The 20,700-nt window shown below is 45.9% G+C and overlaps 1 protein-coding gene across 3 annotated transcripts in view; it reads left to right on the top strand.

Annotated features, from left to right (window-relative positions):
* Positions 1-18,010: 18,010 nt before the first annotated feature.
* ydjc (YdjC chitooligosaccharide deacetylase homolog) overlaps positions 18,011-20,700 on the top strand; it is a 73,722-nt gene continuing 71,032 nt past the window's right edge. The window contains exon 1 of one of the 3 annotated variants that reach the window (XM_086012010.1): positions 18,011-18,212. The gene's annotated coding sequence lies outside the window, so the exon portion shown is untranslated. Of the gene's footprint in view, positions 18,750-20,700 lie in introns of all 3 variants that reach the window. The other 2 variants (XM_086012011.1, XM_086012009.1) reach the window with 2 other exon arrangements.

Here is a 20,700-nt window from a genome sequence, read left to right as displayed (position 1 = left end):
TAGGAATAAATGGGTCTTTTTCGGGGTGGCAGGCTAGTGAGGTACCGCGGGGATCAGTGCTTGGGCCCCAGCTATTCACAATATATATCAATGATTTGGATGAGGGAACCAAATGTAATATTTCCAAGTTTGCTGGTGACACAAAACTAGGTGGGATTGTGAGTTGTGAGGAGGATGCAAAGAGGCTTCAAGGCGATTTAGACAAGTTGAGTGAGTGGGCAAATACATGGCAGATGCAGTAGAACGTGGATAAATGTGAAGTTATCCACTTCAGTAGGAAAAACAGAAAGGCAGAGTATTATTTAAATAGTGATAGATTGGGAAATGTTGATGTACAAAGGGACCTGGGTGTTCTTGTACACCAGTCACTGAAAGCAAACATGCAGGTGCAGCAAGCAGTTAGGAAAGCAAATGGTATGTTGGCCTTCATTGCAACAGGATTTGAGTACTGGAGCAAGGATGTCTTACTACAGTTATACAGGGCCTTGGTGAGACCACACCTGGAGTACTGTGTGCAGTTTTGGTCTCCTTACCAAAGAAAGTATATACTTGCCACAGAGGGGGTGCAGCGAAGGTTCACCAGACTGATTCCTAGGATGGCAGGACTGTCGTATGAGGAGAGATTGGGTCGACTAGGCCTGTATTCACTAAAGTTTAGAAGAATGAGAAGGAATCTTGTTGAAACATAAAATTCTGACAGGGCTAGACAGACTGGATGCAGGGAGGATGTTTCCCCTGGCTGGGGGGTCTAGAACGAGGGGTCACAGTCTCAGGATACGGGGTAGGACATTTAGGACTGAGATGAGGAGAAATATCTTCACTCAGAGGGTTGTGAACCTGTGGAATTCTCTACCACAGAAGGCTGTGGAGGCCAAGTCACTGAATATATTTAAGAAGGAGATAGATAGATTGCTAGACACAAGGGGCATCAAGGGGTATGGGGAGAGAGCGGGAATATGGTATTGAGATAGAGGATCAGCCATGATCATATTGAATGGCGGAGCAGCCTTGAAGGGCCGAATGGCCACTCCTGCTCCTATGTTTCTATGATAAATCCCTGAGGAATACATGCTACAGACACTTTCCCTTGTGATATTCAACAACACATCGTCAGGGACAACGGATTACCTCAACCTTCGAGAATCCTTTAAACATGCCTTGAAATCCGTTGTCAATTTCATGATATATCCACCCCCAGTACTGGAACAGCTCATTGTCCCTTGGTACAACTTCAATTATGCTTGCATGGTGGATAAAGGCCAACACGGACTCATTGGGCCAAATGGCATGTTTCCGTGTTGTAACTTCAATGTGTTTTGTGTATTTTAGACCCCCCAAGCTTGAATTACTACCCATTACATACAATCAGACACCAATAAAAAAAAGTGTTCCATTTTCATGAGTTTAACTTCTTGAAGGTTGCTATTCATAGTCACATCTTCCATTATTAAATAAATACTTTGTTTCTGTCTTCACAGAGGAAGACACAGAAAACCTCCCAGAAATACGAGAAAACCAAGGCTGTGACGAGAATGAGGAACTTAAAGAAATTATTATTATTAAAAAAACAGTACTAGCAAAATTAATGGGACTAAAAGTCGATAAATCCCAAGGACTGGATGACCTACATCATAGGGTTTTGAAAGAGGTGGCTATTGGAATAGTGAACGCATTGGTTGTCATCTTGGTGGGGTACCACAAGGATCGGTGCTTGGGCCCCAGCTATTCACAATCTATATCAATGATTTGGATGAGGGGACTAAATGTAACATTTCCAAATTTGCTGATGATACAAAGCTAGGTGGCAGTGTCAGTTGCAAAGAGGATGTGAAGAGGCTTCAAGGGGATCTCGACAGGCTCAGTGAGTGGGCGAGAACATGGCAGATGGAATATAATGTGGATAAATGTGAAGTTATCCACTTTGGTAGAAAAAACTGAAAGGCAGAGTATTTCCTAAATGGTGAAAGATTGGGGAATGCAGATGCTCAAAGGGACCTGGGTGTCCTTGTACATGAGTCACTGAAAGTGAATGTGCAGGTGCAGCAAGCCATTAGGAAAGCAAATGGTATGCTGGCCTTCATTACAAGAAGATTTGAGTACAGGAGTAAAGAAGTCTTACTCCAATTATATAGGGCCTTGGTGAGACCACACCTGGAGTACTGTGTACAATTTTGGTCTCCTTACCTAAGGAAGGATATACTAGCCATAGAGGGAGTGCAACGAAGGTTCACAAGATTAATTCCTGGGATGGCGGGACTCGTATGAGAAGAGATTGAGTAAACTAGGCCTGTATTCTTTTGAATTCAGAAGAATGAGAGGAGATCTCATTGAAACATACAAAATTATTACAGGGCTTGATAGGGTGGATGCTGGGAGAATGTTTCCCTTGGCTGGGGAGTCTAGAACCAGGGGCCACAGCCTCAGGATAAAGGGTAGACCATTCAGGACTGAGATGAGAAGAAATTTCTTCACATAGAGGGTGGTGAATCTTTGGAATTCTCTACCCCAGTGGGCTGTGGAGGCTCAGTCATTGGGTATATTCAAAACAGAAGTCGATAGATTTCTGACTAGTCAGGGCATCAAGGGATATGGCGATGGGGCCGGTGAATGGAGTTGAGGCAGAAGATCAGCCATGATTTCATTGAATGGCGGAGCAGGCTCGAAGGGCCGAATGGCCGACTCCTGCTCCTATTTCTTATGTTCTATGTTGCCATCTATCTCCCTCCAATCTCATTCCCTCTAAGGCACAATTGCATGAGTGTTATTGGCTCTCTGGTACATGACCCACATGGCCATTCTTACGGATGGGCAATAAATGCTGGCCTTGCCAGCGACGCCCAGACCCCATGAATGAATTTTTAAAAATGCGTGAGCATAGAAAGTCACCATGGGCAGGTTATTCAGCTATTTAAGGGCATCAGTGCCATGGAAGCAGGAGTAAGCCATTCAGCCACTGGAGCCTGTTCCGCCATTCAATGAGATCATGGCTGATCTGCGATCTAACTCCATAGACCCACCTTTGCCCCATGAAACGGTGAGGGATAAGCCACCTCAGATATCGTCGCTTGTGCGCAAGGTGGGTTCAGCCAGAACTGAAGATCTGAGTGGAGCAGGTAACCCCGTCACCAAAGGGGCTCATCGATTCGATACACTAGAAAGTAACGCCTGCAAACCAGTGAAGGAAGGAGATCGACTTGACCAAGCTGCTCATAAAGACAAGGTTGTACAAGTTCTGGAACATTGCTAATCACACACGCAGGAGGCTAATTTGGACAGGCCACTGGCAGGCTCAATCCATCCAATGCCCATATTATCCAGCGGGGCTCATTGGATATGTTCACCTTCTGGGGTCAGAGAGGAACGTCCCAGGTTCCCTAACCCACCTCCCTCCCTTAATTATACACAGTACTGACTATTATCTCCCCATGTCTGCTGCAAATGTGCAAGATCGGCAGATTAGAGGTGAGCAAAATTAGCATTGCAAATGTTTATGGCATAATGCATTCTCTATTAAACATTCTCCTCTACAGTTGGAAATCTTGGCTAATTTCCCCCCTGCCAAGCCTGGGGGCACTGAGGCCAATTAGCACCCCAGCTGAGCACAGCTAAATCAGCACAGTCTGAGGATTGAACGAAGACCTTCCTCATCCATACGGCTCAGGTGCACAGTGGCTTTGCCAGCAAGTCCAAGAGGCAAGCTTGCGAACAGTTTTTTGTTTCATTACAACCGACCACTGCCATGACGGCCATTGAACTGCGCTGTAAGAGAGAAGCCTTGCATCAAATTAGAGTAAGTTGGAGTTTGAGTTGAAGATGAAATGAGTAGTCTTTTTATGTGATAGGAAGAATTTTAAACATTCTTGGATGCGCATACGTAAAATGCTTGAAAAAAGCATCCCTGACCCCCAATTTTTTAAATCCTTTGAGTTAGAGGTATCTGTTATATTGAATTGTTATGTGGTGTGGAAGAACTTGAATATGCAGCATATTTGGCGAAATGACTTTTACTTGAGAGTTCTGCCCTTCTCTTCGACGGGATCTCCATTTGGCTCTTCAACCTTGTTCATCTTCATCACTTTCAGTTTCCCTTCTCGTGTTTGATCAGGTATCTGCCAAGACTCGGTTTCACAGCCACATCATTTTCCTCCCAGCCCCCATAATGGCCTTTTAATCTATTTCATTTCCTGTGCTTCTTCAGTCTTGACAAAGGGTTTTACCTGAAACAGGATGGATTAATAAACCGATTCTACTGTTTTGCATTATGTAAAATGTGCAGGGGGTTTGCATGCAAGTGCTGACAATAAGTTTCCTCCATCATTATACACAGTACTGACTATTATCTCCCCATGTCTGCTGTAAATGTACAAGATTGGCAGATTAGAGGTGAGCAAAATTAGCATCACAAATATTTATAGCATAATGATACCTATCACAGCCTCGTAATCGCTCCACCTCACCATATGCGATATACACACAAAATATGTAAATGGCTGACAGATAAAGACCAGCTGGTCCATCGAGCCTCTCCCATACCGTCATGGTGCAACTGAGCATCAGGAAGCCCCCCACAGCCCACCATCATCCCCCACTCACCAGCGACCACACGATCGCCTGGGAGAAGTGAGAGAGAGAAAAAAACCTAGGCTAATTAAGGGAGGGAGGGAGGCGGGGGAGGGAATCTGGGATGTTCCTCTCTGAGCCCAGAAGGTGAACAAAACAAGAGCCAGCAGACCAAGTGGCCGTGAGACACATCACCCCAGTCAACCCCCCTGCCCTTTTGTAAGCTGCTACATCGACCACAGCTTGGAACCCGTGCAGCTCCTTCTTGAAGACTTGCAGCAGATCCCTACTCACTGCATGCGCCAGCAACTTGTTACAGAGGTCAATGACCCTCTGCAAAAACACAATTTTCCTGACATTTAACCCAATTCAATGCTTGTGTGATAGCAAAATACTGCAGATGCTGGAAATCCAAAATAACAACAGAGAATGCTGGAAAAACTCAGCAGGTCAGGCAACATCCGTGGAGAGAAATTTGAGTTGACGTTTCGGGTTGAAACCCTTCTTCAAAACTGGAAAGAAAATAAAAAGATCGAAGGCAAAGCTGCGATCGAACAAAAGAAGAAAAGGAGACAATAAAAGGTATTAGAAGCCAGATGAGATGGTAATGGGCCCGTGGAGACAAAAGGCAGCTGAGATTAGGTGTGAAGTGTGCTGGCAGGATAAGGACAGCTGCCAGGTGAGAGAGAGAAACAAAAGGAAAGGAGGGGGGTGGGGTGGGAAAGGAGGACCCAAAACAAAGGGGTGGAAAAAATTAAAAGGAAAAAAGTAAGAGAGGCCGAGGTTATGATCTGAAATTATTGAACTCGATATTGAGTCCGGAAGGCTGCAAAGTGCCTAATCGGAAGAGGATTTGCTGTTCCTCGAGTTTACGTTGAGCTTCCATGGAACAATACAAGAGGCCAAGGACGGTGAGGTCCGAGTGGGAATGCAGCGGTGAATTAAAATGACAGGCGACCGGAAGATGCTTGTGTTACTTATAAAAGAAAGACTTGCATTTATATAGCGCCTTTCACGACCACTTGACGTCTCAAAGCACTTTACAGCCAATGAAGTACTTTTGAAGTGGGGTCACTGTTGTAATGTGGGAAACATGGCAGCCAATTTGCACACAGCAAGCTCCCACAAACAGCAATGTGATAATGACCAGATAATCTGTTTTTATTATGTTGGTTGAGGGATAAATATTGGCCAAGGCACCGGGGATAACTCCCCCACTATTTTTCGAAATAGTGCCATGGGATCTGACTACCTCCTGTGGTCAGGGACAGGAGGGTGTGACTGCGAGTGAGGCAGGTACGGGGATCCAGGAGGTAAGTATTGCAGGAGCCTCAGTCCCTGCACTTGTCCAATAGATTTGAGGTTCTTGCAACCCTTGTGTACAAGTGCGGGGACTGCGGGGAGGACCAGCAAACTGACCACGGCACCGTAGTACAGGAAGCCGTTCAATTGGGGGGAGTTAAAAGGAAGGTGGTTGTAGTAGGTGGCAGTATAGTTAGGGGGATAGACACTGTTCTCTGCAGCCAAGAGCATGAGTCCCGAAGGCTATGTTGCCTGCCCAAGGAAAAGGACTTCTCCACCGGGCTGGAGAAGAACTTGGAGTTGGGGGGGGGGGGCGGAGGATTCAGTTGTCGTGGTCCACGTAGGTACCAACGACATAGGTAGGACAAAGAAAGAGGTTCTGCTGAGAGAGTTTGAGCAGCTAGGGACTAAATAAAAAAGCAGAACCACAAAGGTAATAATCTCTGGATTATTACCTGAGCCACAAGCAAATTGGCATAGGGTCAATAGGATAAGGGAGATGAATGCGTTGCTCAAAGATTGGTGTGGGAGAAGTGGGTTTTGATTCATGGGGCACTGGCACCAGTACTGGGGAAAGAGAGCTGTTCCGTTGGGACGGACTACACCTGAACCATGCTGGGACCAGAGTTCTAGCGAATCGAATAACTAGGGAGGTAGATAGGGCTTTAAACTAAATAAGCGGGGAAGGGTCCCGGTGGAAAGAAATCTAGAATGCTAAAGGGAAAAGACAAGGACGCAGTGCAGGAAAGTGATTGGGGTAAGGATAACCAGATTGTGTCAGGAAGGGACAGAGCGTACAAACAAAGGAGTGCACTAACAAGTAGGGTCTGGGGAAGAAATGATGGTAATAAGACAAATTGGGCCATAGTACAAAAAAATGTTAAGATGTCTAAAAATGTTAAAAAGACAAACCTAAAGGCGCTGTATCTGAATGCATGAAGCATTTGTAATAAGGTAGACGAATTAACAGCACAAATAGATGTAAACGGATACGATATAATTGCAATTATGGAGACATGGCTGCAGGGTGACCAAGGCTGGGAGCTGAATATCCAAGGATATTCGATATTTAGGAAGGACAGATGAAAAGGAAAAGGAGGTGGGGTGGCATTGTTAGTAAAGGAGGAAATCAGAGCTATAGTGAGAAAGGATATTGGCTCAGAAAATCAAGATGTAGAATCAGTCTGGGTGGAGCTAAGAAGCACCAAGGGGCAGAAAACATTGGTGGGAGTTGTCTATAGACCTCCAAACAGTAGTGGCAATGTAGGGGACGGCATCAAACAGGAAATTAGAGATGCATGTAACAAGGGTACTACAGTAATCATGGGTGACTTTAATCTACATATAGACTGGCCAAACCAAATTAGCAATAATACTGTGGAGGGTGAATTCCTGGAGTGTGTACGAGATGGTTTTTTAGACCAGTATGTTGAGGAGCCAACTAGGGAACAGGCTATCCTAGATTGGGTATTGTGCAATGAGAAGGGGTTAATTAATCATCTTGTTGTGCGGGGTCCTTTAGGGAGGAGTGACCATAACTTGATAGAATTCTTCATTAAGATGGAAAGTGAAGTAGTCCAATCCGAAACTACGGTCCTAAATCTAAACAAAGGAAACTACGAAGGTATGAGGGGTGAGTTGGCTATGATAGATTGGGGAGCTTCATTAAAAGGCATGACGGTGGATAGGCAATGGCTAACATTTAAGGAACAAATGCATGAATTGCAACAGTTATACATTCCTTTCTGGTGCAAAAGCACAAAAGGAAAAGCGGCCCAACCATGGCTAACAAAAGAAATTAAGGATAGTATTAGATCCAAAGAGGAGTCATATAAAGTTGCCAGAAAAAGTAGCAAGCCTGAGGATTGGGAGCAGTTTAGAGTACAGCAAAAAAGGACCAAGAGATTGATTAAGAGGGGAAAAATAGAGTATGAGAGTAAACTTGCAAGGAACATAAAAGCTGACTGTAAAAGCTTCTACAAGTATGTAAAAAGAAAAAGATCAGTGAAGACAAATGTAGGGCCCTTACAGTCAGAAATGGGAGAATTTATAATGGGGAACAACAAAATGGCAGAGCAATTAAACAAATACTTTGGTTCTGTCTTCACGGAAGAGGACACAAATAACTTCCCAGAAATGCTAGGGAACCAAGGGTCTAGTGAGAAGGAGGAAATTAAAGGAAATTCGTATTAGTAAAAAAATAGTGCTGGAGAAATTAATGGGACTGAAAGCCGATAAATCCCCAGGACCTGATAATCTGCATCCCAGAATACTAAAAGTGGTAGCCATGGAAGTAGTGGATGCATTGGTTGTCATCTTCCAAAATTCTATAGATTATGGAACAGTTCCTGCAGATTGGAGGGTGGCAAATATAACCCCACTATTTAAAAAAGGAGGGAGAGAGAAAACAGGGAACTACAGACCGGTTAACCTAACATCAGTAGTAGGGAAAATGCTACAGTCTATTATAAAGGATGTGATAACATGTGATTTGGATAAGGGAACCAAATGTAATATTTCCAAGTTTGCTGACGACACGAAACTAGTTGGGATTGTGAGTTGTGAGGAAGATGCAAAGAGGCTTCAAGGCGATTTAGACAAGTTGAGTGAGTGGGCAAATACATCGCAGATGCACTTAGAAAATATCAACCATGGGATCCAAGACAAAGTGTCAAGTTGGATTCAAAACTGGCTCGGAGTCAGAGGGTAATGGTTGATGGATGTTTTTGTGACTGGAAGGCTGTTTCCAGTGAGGTTCCGCAGGGCTCAGTACTAGGTCCCTTGCTTTTTGTGGTATATATCAATGATCTAGACTTGAATATAGGGGGTATGATTAAGAAGTTTGCAGATGATACTAAAATCAGCTGTGTGGTTGATACTGAAGAAGGAAGCTGTAGACTGCAGGAAGATATCAATAAATTGGTCAGGTGGACAGAACAGTGGCAAATGGAATTCAATCCGGAGAAGTGTGAGGTAATGCATTTGGGGAGTGCTAACAAGGAAAGGGAATACACATTAAATGGTAGGACCCTGAGTCGGGTAGAGGAACAAAGGGACCTTGGAGTGCGTGTCCACAGATCCCCGAAGGTAGCAGGCCAGGTAGATAAGGTGGTTAAGAAGGCATAAGGAATGCTTGCCTTTATTAGCCGTGGCACAGAATACAAGAGCAGGGGGGTTATGCTTCAACTGTATAAAACACTAGTTAGGCCTCAGCTAGGGTACTGCATGCAGTTCTGGTCACCACATTGCAGGAAATATGTGATTGCACTAAAGAGGGTACAGAGGAGATTTACAAGGATGTTGCCGGGAGTAGAGAATCTTAGCTACGAGGAAAGACTGGATAGGCTGGGTCTGTTTTCCTTGGAACTGAGGAGGCTGAGGGGAGACCTTATTGAGGTGTATAAAATTAGGAGGGACCTAGATAAAGTGGATAGAAAGGACCTATTTCCCTTAGCAGAGAGGTCAAAAACCAGGGGGCACAGATTTAAAGTAATTGGGGGAAGGTTTAGAGGGGATTTGAGGGTAAGTTTCTTCACCCAGAGGGTTGTGGGGGTCTGGAACTCACTGCCTGAAAGGGTGGTAGAGGTAGGAACCCTAACCACATTCAAAAAGTACTTGGGTGTGCACTTGGGATGCTGTAACCTGCAGGGCTACGGACCAAGAGCTGGGAAGTGGGATTAGGTTGGATAGCTCTTTGTTGGCCGGCGCGGACACGATGGGCCCAAATGGCCTCCTTCCGTGCTGTAACTTTCTATGATTCTATGAACGGGATTAGACAAAGTCAACATGGATTTATGAAAGGGAAATCGTGTTTGACAAACCTACTGGAATTTTTTGAGGATGTAACTGGTAGAATAGATAAGGGAGAACCTTATCTATTTGGATTTTCAGAATACCTTTGATAACGTCCCACATAAGAGGTTAGTGTGCAAAATTAAAGCACATGGGATTGGAGGTAATATACTGGCATGGATTGAAAATTGGTTAACAGACAGGAAACAGAGAGTAAGAATAAATGAGTTTTTTTCGGGGTGGCAGGCGGTGACTAGTGAGGTACCGCAGGCATCAGTGCTTGGGCCCCAGCTATTCACAATATATATCAATGATTTGGATGAGGGAACCAAATGTAATATTTCCAAGTTTGCTGACGACACGAAACTAGGTGGGATTGTGAGTTGTGAGGAGGATGCAAAGAGGCTTCAAGGCGATTTAGACAAGTTGAGTGAGTGGGCAAATACATGGCAGATGCAGTATAATGTGGATAAATATGAAGTTATCCACTTCAGTAGGAAAAACAGAAAGGCAGAGTATTATTTAAATGGTGATAGATTGGGAAATGTTGATGTACAAAGGGACCTGGGTGTTCTTGTACACCAGTCACTGAAAGCAAACATGCAGGCGCAGCAAGCAGTTAGAAAGGCAAATGGTATGTTGGCTTTCGTTGCAACAGGATTTGAGTACAGGAGCAAGGATGTCTTACTACAGTTGTACAGGGCCTTGGTGAGACCACACCTGGAGTAGTGTGTGCAGTTTTGGTCTCCTTACCTAAGAAAGTATATACTTACCATAGAGGGAGTGCAGCGAAGGTTCACCAGACTGATTCCTGGGATGGCAGGACTGTCGTATGAGGAGAGATTGGGTCGACTAGACCTGTATTCACTAGAGTTTAGAAGAATGAGAGGGGATGTCATTGAAACATATAAAATTCTGACAGGGCTAGACAGACTGGATGCAGGGAGGCTGTTTCCCCTGGCTGGGGGGGGGGGGGGTCTAGAACGAGTGGTCACAGTCTCAGGATATGGAATAGACATTTAGGACTGAGATGAGGAGAAATATCTTCACTCAGAGGGTGGTGAACCTGTGGAATTCTCTACCACAGAAGGCTGTGGAGGCCAAGTCACTGAATATATTTAAAAAGGAGATAGGTAGATTTCTAGACACAAAAGGCATCAAGGGGTATGGGGAGAGAGTGGGAATATGGTATTGAGATAGAGGATCAGCCATGATCATATTGAATGGTGGAGCAGGCTCGAAGGGCCGAATGGCCTACCCCTGCTCCTATTTTTCTATGTTTCTATGTGCATAATAGCAAGAAACTGCAAGCTTCTATGGCTGGATTTTGATTGGATGATGCACAATTACCAATATCTATTATTGATCTTACATTAGCACCCTAACATTCCCCAATAAAACTCTCAACTGTCTCATTTAAATCAACATTTGCAAAGTTCTAAACAATTGATCATTAATTAATGATCTAGACTAATTTGAGACATTTATAACCTGAGTTCTTGCTTCCATTATTAATATTCAATGGAACTATAATCAAACTATGGACATTCAGAGCATGTCCGTAGTGGCGTTTAGCCAATATTTATTTAGTAGCCCCCACCCCACAAAATATAAAAATGGGACCCGAGATAAAAAAAAATTTATGCGCCTAGTGGATAGAGACCGAAGTCTGTTTTCTAGGTGTTACTGGTTCTTTACGCACATAACCTGATAATGAGCTTTCCAAAGACTATTTTGTAATTCATAACACTGACTTGTGCATTACAAATTTCATCCAGTTAGTCTACGTTATTGTACATTGAGACTAAGTGAGGTAATAGCAGCCAAAATTTTTTTTTATCTCGGGTCCCATTTTTATATTTTGTGGGGTGGGGGCTACTAAATAAATATTGGCTAAACGCCACTACGGACATGCTCTGAATGTCCATAGTTTGATTATAGTTCCATTGAATATTAATAATGGAAGCAAGAACTCAGGTTATAAATGTCTCAAATTAGTCTAGATCATTAATTAATGATCAATTGTTTAGAACTTTGCAAATGTTGATTTAAATGAGACAGTTGAGAGTTTTATTGGGGAATGTTAGGGTGCTAATGTAAGATCAATAATAGATATTGGTAATTGTGCATCATCCAATCAAAATCCAGCCATAGAAGCTTGCAGTTTCTTGCTATTATGATTCCATCGATAAAATCAATGCCATATGACACTGCGGCATCACAATTAGATTGTTAATCATCTGATGTATTTTGTGTGTTGTCATTGATTAAAGTAGTTACGTGCCCTAATTCATCACTGTTTCCTCCTGTTTTTGTTTAAAGGCACACACAGCACAGCTATCTAATATCTAGTGCCCAGAGTATATGCAGTGAATATTCTTCATGTACTTCTGAATTTTCTATTTAAAAAAGACATGTTTTTAAAATAGTTGAAGTGTGGTATTACAGTATATCAATATATGTAAGATTATTTATATGCACACTAGTGTAGCAGTTCGTGTTCACCTAGGTAGGTATCGGACGAATGACTACTAAATAATCGAGTTCGACTTCAGGAGAACAATCTAGAAGTTGTTTATTTACAGGAACAGATGAAATACGGCAGGCAAGTGAGATAGTTGCAGGAGAGCCATAGAGTAGGTCTTTCCCCAGCGGGGACGCCACGAGGACTGAGTCCGCAGTCCTGTGGAGAGCGTGATGATGTCATCATGCTCAGCCGCGTTTTCCCGCGCTTGTGTGGTCACGTGACCGCGTTGTGACGTTAGCGCGTTTGCCCGCGCTTGGGCGGTCACGTGACCTGCGCCGTTGCGTCGGCGCGTTGCTGTGGCTGGCCGTTGCGGCCGAAGTCGCGGGAGCGAGAGGCACCCGGCACTGCAGCTGGCCAATGCGGCCGAAGTCGCGGGCGCCATAGGCCCGCTGTGCCGGCGGCCGTTACGGGAGGCCGAGCCGGGCCATCGGCTGCCGCGGGTGCATCACATGATGCGTGACGTGACGTCAGCGTGTCACGTTGCGTTCTTAAAGGGGCAATGGCTCAAACTGGTAAGTTAAAGGGGCAACGGCTCAAACAGGTAAGTTATACACATACAGTTAGGTTAAAGTGAATTATGTACATTATATATGTAAGGGACACCCGGTGGAACCGCCACATGCGCCCCCCCAGAATTCGCTTTAACGAAAGTCCAAAGATGAGATGGTCTGACGAGCCAGTGGTCTCGGCGGGCGTCTCGGCGGGTGTGCTGTCTCGACTTGGCGGGCCAGGTCTGAAGATGCTGGTCATAAGGGGATCCTTACGCACATCGTGATGAATAAAACGTATCTGTCAGGCGAAGGACCGTGGAGATGTGCGAAGCAGCAGGCCTTGTCAGAGTGACGGGCAGGTTGGGCGGACGTGGGCGATGGCTCCTTTGCTGTTGAAACAAGTCCTTGTTCTGACGAACTCTGCAGGAACGCCAAACGAGCGATCCAGAAGGACTTGACAGGCGAGGTTGGTGAACTCACCGACAGGTGAGCGAAACCTTCGGGAGGCTGGAACGCACGGAACGGTGCGTGCCATAGTGCTATGACGATAACACAACAGAGGGTGAAAAGTTGCTGCGTTGATCAGTGATCCGTGAGGACAGCAACTTTCATGTGGCTGATCGCGGCCGCGGGATGCCCGTTGGACCCATCCTCGATGTTTGCAGCGTCAGTAGATGTTTGCGTTTGTTAAGGAGAAAACTGGAGAAAGGGCGGCAACGGTCCGGGTTGTTGTGAATTTCGGTAGGGGTAAACTGCCTGGAGGGCGGCAACGCTTTTAGTTGTAGTTGACTTTAGTTTAAAAACTGCCAAGAAGGCGGCAACGCTTCTTGTCTCGCCGAAAAGTGTGGTATGTAACACAACCAACAGGCTGATGGGCTGGTGCGTCGTTGGCGGGGAACGAGTCTTCATGGTTCACGAGGGCAGGGTCCTCATGGTTTGCGAGGGATGGGTCCTCGTGGTTCGCGAGGGATGGGTCCTCGTGGTTCGCGAGGGATGGGCCCTCGTGGGTCGTGAGGAGCGAGTCCTCGTGATTCGCGGGGGTGAGTCCTCGTGGTATCCCCGCAGGGCGCGCTCCAATCTTGTGTGCCCGAATATGCTGTACCCCGCGCTTGGAGAGATTTATACTTGCTGTTGCGTCGGACGTAGAGGTGGACGACCCACGTGGCGGTAGAAAAGTCGAATACGGAGACCGTAAGCAAGTGCATGGTCTGCGCCGCATCGATGTTCTCGGCGAACAGGGCTTCTACCTTTACAAAGCACGAGGGCGGTTGTTTCTCCCTGACTTGCGGTAGCGACAGCGGAACGGCTGGTGCTTCCATGGCGTGCTTCTTTTGTGAAAATTGTTCACAAAAATCGGGGTCCGGCTGCGTTTTGTCCGTGAAAAACGGAATCACCTCTAGGCTGCGCTTCCTTTGCGAATCCATTCGCAAAGACGGGGTCGCCAATGTAAGAACTGGTGTTCGTCGGTTGCTGTTCTCCGGTTGTTCGTCGGTTGTCTTCTGTGAAGACGAGGTTCATGCTGTGCGTTTCGTCTGTGAAAAACATTCACAGATACGGGGTCAGCAATGTAAGTATTGATGAGCCCCCGCACTCACGCAGTTGGGTCACCAATGTAGCAGTTCGCACTCACGTCGTTGGGTCACCAATGTAGCCGTTGATGAGCTCCTGTATTCATGTCGTTGGGTCACCAATGTAGCAGTTCGTGTTCACCTAGGTAGGTATCGGACGAATGGCTACTAAATAATCGAGTTCGACTTCAGGAGAACAATCTAGAAGTTGTTTATTTACAGGAACAGACGAAATACAGCAAGTAAGTGAGATAGTTGCAGGAGAGCCGTAGAGTAGGTCTTTCCCCAGCGGGGACACTACGAGGACTGAGTCCGCAGTCCTGTGGCGAGCGTGATTACGTCATCACGCTCGGCCGCGTTTTCCCGCGCTTGTGTGGTCACGTGACCGCGTTGTGATGTTAGCGCGTTTGCCCGCGCTTGGGCGGTCACGTGACCTGCGCCGTTGCATCGGCACGTTGCTGTGGCTGGCCGTTGTGGCCGAAGTCGCGGGAGCACCCGGGAAGATGAGGTGCTGTTCCTCGAGCTTACGCTGAGCTTCCGTGGAAAAGTGCAAGAGGCCGAGGACGGTGAGGTCTGAGTGGGAATGGAGCGGAGAATTAAAGTGACAGGCCACCGGGAGCTCGAGGTCCCCCTTACGGACTGAACGGAGGTGTTCCGCAAAGCGGTCACCCAATCTGCGTTTGGTCTCCCCAATGTAGAGGAGAACACATAGCGAGCAGCGAATACAGTATACTAAATTGCAAGAAGTACCAGTAAATCGCTGTTTCACCTGGAAGGGGTGTTTGGGGCCCTGGACAGTGGGAAGGGGGGAGGTATAAGGGCATGTGTTGCATCTCCTGCACTTGCATAGGAAGGTGCCAGGCGAAGGGCAAGGGGTGCTGGGGGTGGTAGAGGAGTGGACTAGGGTGTCACGGAGGGAGCGGTCCCTACAGAATGCTGAAAGGGGAGGTGAGGGGAAGATGCGTTTGGTGGTGGGATCACGCCGGAGGCGGCGGAAATGGGGGAGGATGATCCGTTGAATGTGGAGGCTGGTGGGGTGAAAGGTGAGGACAAGGGGAACCCTATCATGTTTCCGGGAGGGAGGAGCAGGGGTGAGGGCAGAAATGCAAGAGATAGAACGGACACGGTCGAGGGCTGTGTCAACCACAGTAGAAGGGAATCCTCAGTTGAGGAAAAAGGAAGACATGTCGGAAGCACTGGTGTGGAAGGTGGCATCGTCAGAGCAGATGCGGCAGAGACAGAGAAACTGGGAGAATGGATTAGAGTCCTTACAGGAGGCGGGGTGGGAGGAAGTGTAGTCCAGGTAGCTGTGGGAGTCAGTGGGCTTGTAGTGAATGTTAGTCAATAACCTATCCCCAGAGATGGAGATGGAGAAGTCGAGGAAGGGAAGGGAAGAGTCAGACAATGAGTCCCTTTTAATTCAGTTCAAATAGGATGCTCTTATGCGATGGCATGCATGTTCTGATGAAGGGTACATACCCAAATCCTCATTACCCATCTTTTCTCTCTGACTGACCTGCTGTGGAATCCCAGTTTTTTCTGAAGCTTTTTCATGGTGTCAGCCATGGCTCAGTAATAGCAAGCTTGCCTGTGAATCAGAAGGTTGTGGGTTCAAGTCCCACCCTATGGGACTTCAACACAAAATCCAGGCTGGCACTCCCCAGTGCAGTACTGAGGGAGTGCTGCACTGTCGGAGGTGCCGTCTTTCAGATGAGACATTAAACTGAGGCCCCGTCTGCTCTCTCAGGTGGACATAAAAGATCCCATGGCACTATTTGAAAAAGAGCAGGGGAGTTTGCCCTGGTGTTCTGGCCAATATTTATCCCTCAACCAACATTACTTAAAAAAAAAACCAGATTATCTGGTCATTTTCACAATGCTGTTTGTGGGTCCTTGATGTGCACAAATTAGCTGCTGCGTTTCCTACATTACAACAGTGGCTACACTGCAAATGTACGTCATTGGCTGTGAAGCGCTTTGGAATGTCTTGAGGTCTGAAAGGCGCTATAGAAATGCAAGTTCTTTCTTTTCAAATATTTGTTGTTGGGTTCATGGATTTGATTTCCCAGAGTAGGAATAAGGATTCCTATTTTAGCGCCTTAAAAAAAGTGGGGTAGAGTTTCCACTTTGGGTGCAATTGGCATACTGGGAGCCTCTAGCCAAGCTGTTCCAGTACAGCTACAACACTGGTAACATTCGCACCACACAAGTGCCAGGCAATGACTATCTCCAACAAGCGAGAGTCTAACCACCTCCTCTTGACATTCAACGGCATTACCATCACCGAATCCCCCACCATCAACATCCTGGGGAGTCACCATTGACCAGAAACTTAACTGGACCAGCCACATAAATATTGTGGCTACAAGAGCAGGTCAGAGGCTGGGTATTCTGTGGCGAGTGTCTCACCTCCTGACTCCCCAAAATCTTTCCACCATCTACAAGGCACAAGTCAGGAGTGTGATGGAATACTTTCCACTTGCCTGGATGAGTGCAGCTCCAACAACACTCAAGAAACTTTACACCATCCAGGACAAAGCAGTCCGCTTGATTGGCACCTCATTCACCACCTTAAACATTCACTGCCTCCACCACCAGCGGATCGTGGCTGCAGTGTGTACCATCTACAAGATGCACTGCAGCAACTCGCCAAGGCTTCTTTGGCAGCACCTCCCAAACCCGCGACCTCTACCACCTAGAAGGACAAGGGCAGCAGGCGCATGGGAACACCACCACCTCCAAGTTCCCCTCCAAGTTCCCCTCCAAGTCACACATCACCCTGACTTGGAAATATATCGGCCGATCCTTCATCGTCGCTGGGTCAAAATCCTGGCACTCCCTCCCTAACAGCACGGACTGCAGCGGTTCAAGAAGGCGGCTCATTACCAACTTCTCAAGGGCAACTAGGGACGGGCAATAAATACTGGCCTTGCCAGCGATGCCCACATCCCATAAACAAATAAAAAAAAATTGTGCTGTTTTTCCAAAGTGAAATGGTTCAAGTTTCCGCCCAAATCATTTGCATAGTCACAAAAATAAAATTTTCCATGAACCAGCGCAATCGGTCCGCGTAATAGAACATCATTGTTTTTTAAAAATTTGCATTAAGATGTATTTAAGAGCGTTAACCCGGTAGTTAGCCGAAAATGGGTTTAATCGCAAAAAATAAGCACTTTTAATAAGGGTGAGTAATGAGTTTTAAAAACTATACTGAACCATTTACTAGTTTCATCGGTGTACACTAGTCAGTTTCTTAGTAAGTTAAATATTTTTTAATATGTAAAAACTTTAAAAACGTGCAGGTGCGCCTAAAGAAAACCTCCACAAGCTCACTTTGAAGAGCCTCGTCAGACGGACGCAATCGGTGGAAACTCGCCGTGCTCATTATTTCAATCTGGGGGGCTGCTCTTTGGGTGCGCTCAATAAACAAATCTACATCAAATGAAACTTAACAGATTAAATTAAAATTTGGTTTCCTGGGGGTGATGAAGCACTCCAGTCCCTGCGGTGCCCACTCCCACCGGTTCAATCTGGGAGGTGGGGCTATCTCCCTGCACCATGCATTTTTTTTTTAAACCAGCGTTAAAGATCGCGGAAACTCGATTTTACACTTGACGCAAATTGCGTGCAAAATTCCCCACGGTCTTTTATTTTTGCCGCTGGCCGGCCCAATTTCAGCCGGATAGCAAAATACTGCAGATGCTGGAAATCCGAAATAACAACAGAAAATACTGGAAAAACTCAGCAGGCCAGGCAACATCCGTGGAGAGAAAATAGAGTCAGCGTTTTGGGTCAAAACCCTTCGTCAAGACCCGATTTCAGCCGGATCGCGCCGATGAAAAGCCAGCAGCGGAAACTCTCAGCCTGCCCCAGTGCCCTTTTAATTTTGTTCTTTAGAGGGCGCAAAAACCTTGAAGCAAGATTCCAACGTGTCCTTGTTCGGATGAACGGCCATTGAAATCCTCATTATGGGTAAGATCTGTGACCGAGGGCTGCGTGTGAGTATACTGCAGGCGGAGCAGGTTAGTCGCTGAAAGACATGGCAATCTTCAGAAAGCACGGCTCCAGGACAGTCTTTGTGAAAGCATGTTTAGATGTGCGGAAGTGAATTCCGCCGGTGCTGTAACCACTTCCAGTAAATGCAATTTATGAATAAACTTGGACACCGCTGCCGGTGGGTTGGACTGCGGTTGGCAGGACTTGGGTACAGTAATTTGATCTGAAGTTTCTCCCCCCGCCCCGCGACACGAATACGCTTTTTATTGCGAGATATATATATATATACGCGTTCTGCCTTGCCTTGTGTTGGCCTCTTCATCTGATGTCTCTCTAAAGGACGTAACATCCTCCTGAGCGGCAGGCATTTAACTGGCAAGGCGCATTTAAAGCAGCCGGAGCAAAGGCTCCCAATATTGGCCGATGTCAATACCGACGAGGTTCTTAGCCCCATCCGAGCCCAGTACGCTTCACAGCAACCGAGGATCAAGACAAGAGTTTGGGATCGAACAGGTACACCATTGTTACCATTTAAAATCTTACAATGACTTCCTCTTAAAGGCAAACTTGGTACTGAGAAAGTTTTCTCAATTTTATGTCCATTTATTATGTAGAGCTGTGTTTAAACCTTCTCGGAACTAAAATCAGCTCAGAGATTCCCTCTTTCTGCACAAACATTGTGGACACTATCGATGCTGAAATGTTGTTTAAAATGCAACCAGTTTAGGGCTTGTGGAATACAAAAGATTCCCAAGAAGGCAACGTGGCTATTTGAAGAGTGTGTTTTTTGTGTGTCGATCTTTCTCTCCCAGACTGAAGTTCCTCTTGTTAAGGAAGAATGGCATTTTATTTTTAAAACTCCATTAACAAAGGGCTACCCGAATGGTGGGACACCATAGTTTTGAATGAGGGTGTGATACCATTAGCAGCTTGTTAATTTGAGAGGTAAATGGGCATCCACACCCTCACTGGAGGAAGAATCTGCAGTTTTCAGCTGTATGCAGGTGTGTTGCTAGTCTTCAGGAAACCTTGATTCCCATTGCAATACTGTGGTAGTCACACTTTGTAGTTTGTATTCAATGTTGTCAACCAGTAAAGCTAAGTGTACTTGGATATAATTTTTTTGTATGAAGTAACGTATTAAGAAAGAAAGACTTACATTTATATAGCGCCTTTCACGACCACCGGACGTCTCAAAGCACTTTATAGCCAATGAAGTACTTTTGAAGTGGAGTTACTGTAATGTGGGAAACACGGCAGCCAATTTGTGCACAGCAAGCTCTCACAAACAGCAATGTGATAATGACCAGATAATCTGTTTTTATTCTGTTGGTTGAGGGATAAATATTGGCCAGGACACCAGGGATAACTCCCCTGCTCCTCTTCGAAATGGTGCCATGGGATCTTTTACGTCAACCTGAGAGAGCAGACTGGGCCTCGGTTTAACATCTCATACCGAAAGGCAGCACTCCCTCAGCACTGCACTGGGAGTGTCCGCCTAGCTTTGTGTGCTCAAGTCCCCGGAGTGTGACTATGAACCCACAACCTTCTGACTCAGAGGCGTCAGTGCTGCTGACTGAGCCACAGCTGACACTAAGGAAAAAGGCAGTTAATGTGTCACACAATTTTTTTTTGGAGTGGGGATGAAGCAGTACCTTTTTGGTATAAATAAAAAAATTTGACACACAACTGGTGGGGTGGGAACGCAAGAATATGACATGGGTAGAACCCCCACCGCCCCACACAGTTCTTGGGAGATGTATTGAAAGATAATTCTGGTTTTCCAACACTTGGTACGGTAGCATAGTGGTTGTGTTACTGGATGAGTAATCCAGAGGCCTGGACGCGAGTTCAGATCCCACCACGGCAGCTGTGGAATTTAAATCCAATGAAATAAATCTGGAATAAAAAGCTAGTATCAGTAATGGTGACCATGAAACTACTGGATTGTCATAAAAACCCATCTGCTTCACTAATGAGGGATAAATATTGGCCAGGACACCAGGGATAACTCCCCTGCTCTTCAAGGGAAGGAAATCTGCTGCCCTTACCCAGTCTGGCCTATATGTGACTCCAGACCCACAACAATGTGGTTGACTCTTAACTGCCTTCTTCAATTGCCTATCGAGCCACTCGGCCTTCAGGAAGGCAGCTGAGGGCAATTAGGGATGGGCAATAAATGCTGGCCTTGCTGGTGATGTCCACATCCCGTGAATGAATTAAAAAAAAATAATTCTGGTTAAAAATAAAATACACGTTATGTCAAATTGAGGACCAAGTTCTGTAGTAGGGTGTGCACCTTGGGATTGCTCCTTATTCTGTATGTTACCTTCGAGGTGCTGTTGGTATTTCATTCAATGTAATGCTAAATCCATCCATATCATTGGAATCAATTTTAACCCAACTCAGTGGGCAGTTAGAAACGAGCATGTTACTTGCCTACCTGCAAGGTTTTGCAGGCAGA

Source organism: Somniosus microcephalus, chromosome 19, assembly GCF_052327205.1.
Source record: "Somniosus microcephalus isolate GS21.2 chromosome 19, FLI_Smic_1.0, whole genome shotgun sequence".
Lineage (NCBI taxonomy): Eukaryota > Metazoa > Chordata > Chondrichthyes > Squaliformes > Somniosidae > Somniosus > Somniosus microcephalus.
Note: the sequence above shows the minus strand (reverse complement) of the source record. Positions and strands in the feature narration are given on the sequence as shown.